This window comes from Brassica rapa, chromosome A05 (genome assembly GCF_000309985.2).
Source record: "Brassica rapa cultivar Chiifu-401-42 chromosome A05, CAAS_Brap_v3.01, whole genome shotgun sequence".
Classification (NCBI taxonomy): domain Eukaryota; kingdom Viridiplantae; phylum Streptophyta; class Magnoliopsida; order Brassicales; family Brassicaceae; genus Brassica; species Brassica rapa.
Genome location: NC_024799.2, coordinates 10,984,863 through 10,988,862, shown reverse-complemented (window position 1 = coordinate 10,988,862; position 4,000 = coordinate 10,984,863). Strand labels below are relative to the sequence as shown.

Sequence of the window (4,000 nt, the reverse complement as noted above, 5' to 3'; positions counted from 1 at the left end):
AACCGAACATATGTATAATTAACCACATATTCCTAGTTTACTTCTCTCATTTTATATAAAATATTTATATTGATACTACACGTACTTTAAGTTCATATGATATATATAGAATTACGGAGAAAATGATTTGCTACTCATTAAAAATGCATGTCAAACTTCTTATTTCAAGAATTAACAAAAAGTTACATCCAAAATTTAAAAACAATAATCAAAATAATGTATTTTTTAGTTTCAAAATGTTATGTCCAAATCTATTAACCATTCAATCTATTAAAAATAAAAAATTAGTTAAGTGAGTTATATTTTTAAATATAAGAAATTTGAGGAATTGAAATTTTTATTTTATTTTTCAAAATCTAAATATCCGAACCCGATCCGAAATAAACGAACCCGAACTAAAAATACCTGAACCCGACCCGAAGTACAGAAATACCCGAATGGGTTCTATACCTCTATACGAAAATACCCGAAAATCCGAAATACCCGACTCGAACCCGAACGAGTACCCGAATACCCACTCCTATTTACATCGGTGCAAATATGGCATTTATTCTTGTATATGGAGTGCAAATTCTCTTTAACAAAAAAAAAACGTATTTTTAGTTTTTAGATTCCTAATTTTTCTCAAATCCCCACGATCGCTTTCACACGTCGTACGTACGTACGTAACTCCCAAAATCATAATCATGGCACAAAATCTAACAGTTTCATCTTCTTTATTCTTGCTTTTCTCCTCCTTCTTCTCCATGTTTCATATTCTTCATCAAATTTTTTCCAGATTTTCAGTGCATCAGCAAAAATCAATAGAGGTTTGTGACTACTATATCACTTCTGCTCAATTATATATTATTTGATTCTTTTAGTGTGATTCAGATAGAATATGTCACTTAAATATACTGTTGTTTCAAAGTTTTTTTTATAATTTTTTTTTCTTTTTCAAGTGTTTACAAAGCTTATTTCTTCAAAAGAAAAATATAAAAAATAAAATAAAAATAGTGTTTGCAAATGAGGAGATATTAGGAATTCAGTTATCTCCGAACTTTTTTTGTAGGCACTACGTAGCAAAAAGAAATCCTGTCCAATAGAAAAGGTACAGATTCTGCAAACTTTACAGTTTTGTCTCTGCTTTTCCATAATTTCGATTCAAATTCTTACAAACTAGCTTTGCATTTCCCCCCACGAGCACTTGATCTTCATTATGTCTTATGTTTTTGTATATTTTACAGTTTGTTCAATGGTATTTTTTTGAACTGCAGTTTGTTCGATGGTTTTTTTTTTTAACTGCAGTTTGTTCAATGTTATTATCATACATAGTCGTCCTGCCAAATTGTTTCAGTTACTCTTGCCATCTTTTCATACATTGTCATCATATTTCTCTGCAAAAGCTGAAATGAATTATGATACAATACAAATTAATACGAGGTCTCGATCGTGAACCAAATGTGTTTCTCTTAACGAGAGTAACTCATTTCAAAGCTGGTGCACGATGGTGTAAGATAGCCAGGCACAATAATAAATATTAGAGATTGACATGTGCCCCCGCGTGGATATTGAGTTCTGATATTTTTATACATTAATATTTGCTTTTAATAATTAGTGTTATATATGTAGGATGTGTCGTAATATAACTAATGGTATTTAAATGATCTGGACCGAATCGGGTAATATGATTATTTTTGGTAAAAATATATGAATCTGTTTCAGATAGATTTGTTATTTAGATATTTTTAGGTTCATATACATTAGAACCGAACACATCTAGACTCAGAAGAATCCAACTCAAAACCCACACATAAATTTATAATATTCAAGCGGGGTCTAATTTCAAAAAAAAAAAATACATGAAAAGAACAATACGTACCTAAATGGATCACTACAAGAAAACATATTTTTTACGAGGGCAATATACGTTGTAACTTCGTCGTAAACGGGGTGTTACGACGAATTAACCTCGAAACACGTTTCGTCGTAAAACGTCCGTCGTAACCGACGTTTCGTCGTAAATGACTTGTTAAGTTTACGACGAAATATATTCCTCGTAAAGCGCAGGGTATAGATTCGTCGTAAACGAGACGTAATATTTCGTGGTAAACTCCACGTAATGGGTTCGATGTAAAGCAGACGTAAACACTTTCGTTGTAACAAACACGTAAACATTTCGATGTAACACCCTCGTAAATTTTTCGATGTAAACTCCACGTAATGGTTTCGATGTAAAGAACACGTAAAATTTTCGAGGTAAAAGCCTCGTAAATCTTTTCGACGGTAATCAGTCGTAAATGTTTACGTCGAGCCTACATCGACGTTTCGTTTTATAATATATTTTGAATATTGTTTTTAACCTCAAATATATAAATTTGAATTTATTTTAAATTCACAATTTTAAATAATTTTAATTTTAAAACGAAATATGAAAATAAAAAACATATTTTAAAAAAGCATTTAAAAGTCATAATATTTAAATTCATAATACAAACCAAAATATTAAAAAAACTACATATCATCGAAGTAGTCGGTGGGGTTGCTCGGCTGTTGACGGGTTGGATCGGACTCTTGGGGATCTCGTACTGGCAACCCAAGAGCGGCTCGTCTCTGACTCAACATTCTCTGCATAACCGGGTTTCCCACGGCCATCACGTCTAGAAAATCCTCAAGAGAGTCTAAACGAACCTGCTGGCTATCCATTCGAGCTTTCATCTGAGAAGTCTCTTCATCCCGACTCGAAGTGTATGACGAAGTTGCCCTTGCAACTTTGTTAACAGAGCCTATACCGACTATTCGTCCCTTCTTTCTAGGAGCCAGCTATAAAATTAAAACATATATTAATATAGTTAATTATGTTAAAATATTAAAAATAATGTAACAAAAATTATAAGTTGTACCTCTTCGAAGATTCTGTCGGCTTCTTCGGTGGACAATGTGACGGGTAATCCATCGGGAGACTCCTGAGTTAGTTGAGTCTCCCGTTCTTCAATCCGAGTAGCCACTGCTTGAGCGAGTTTCTCAGATGCCGGATCCAAAAAAACTCTGTCGGATGTGGTGTGAGTCATCTTGAATAGGTCAGACAGAGATGGTAAGACTCCCGTCTTCTCCAACTACAAAAAAAAAATATTAAAAATTATATTAATTGAGTATTTTAAAATAAATATTTAAAACAAAACTTACAACTTCTAGACGGATGCCTGCATGTGGTTTTTGGCCGGTTCTGTGAAGCATGGGCAAATTACCATCTTTATCCTTCGTTCTTCGAGAAGCCGAGCACGAATTGGCCTTTTTGATCGAAGAGGGGTGCTTCCAATAGGCGATGAGGCCATCCCACACATTCTTCGTGAGCTCAGTGGGCTTTCCCTCATACCCGTCGAGCTCCCACTTGTCCTTCCAATCGGAGACTGTGTTGCAGAGGCGGACCTTTGCTTTTGCAACGAATTTCGCCTTCACCATCTCGGTGATTCCCAAAGACCAATGCCACTTTTGCTGAAACACAATTAAAAATTTTGAAGAAATTACAATTAATAATAATATTTAAAAAATATATACATATTTAAAAGTGAAAATTTAATTAAATTTAAAAATCTTACCGCAAACATTTTAAACCAAGTGATCTTAACGTGATTTGGAGTCTTGCTCCAGTTCGGATATGCCCCGTCGTAGTAACCCTTAATCGTTTTCGAAACGCTCCGGCCAACACGGTTGTTAGCCCCAAACCTGAAAGGAAAACAATTTAACCGTTAGGAAATAAAAATAATTTAAATTTTAATGTAATAACAATTTATAACTTATCAATAAGTTCCTGGGGGTTTATCGGGGTCTAGAACATCCAAACCCTCCCGTCCAGGCTGGGCAAGCAAATCCTCCACCGTATATCTCGCGAATGGGGCATATGAAGGCACACGCAGATCCGGATGAACTGCACCTTCTGGGATAGGCTGAGGTGCAGCCGCTGGAGGAGGAGGTGGAGGCATCTGCGGTGGAGGCATCTGCGGTGGAAGAGGACTCCAAG

The 4,000-nt window shown here is 35.0% G+C and overlaps 1 long non-coding RNA gene across 1 annotated transcript; it reads left to right on the top strand.

Annotated features, from left to right (window-relative positions):
• The first annotated feature begins 220 nt into the window (after window positions 1–220).
• LOC117133906 lies at window positions 221–1,840 on the top strand. Its single transcript, XR_004457964.1, has 2 exons — window positions 221–809; window positions 1,052–1,840. It is a non-coding gene; the product is annotated as an uncharacterized LOC117133906 (long non-coding RNA).
• Window positions 1,841–4,000: the final 2,160 nt, after the last annotated feature.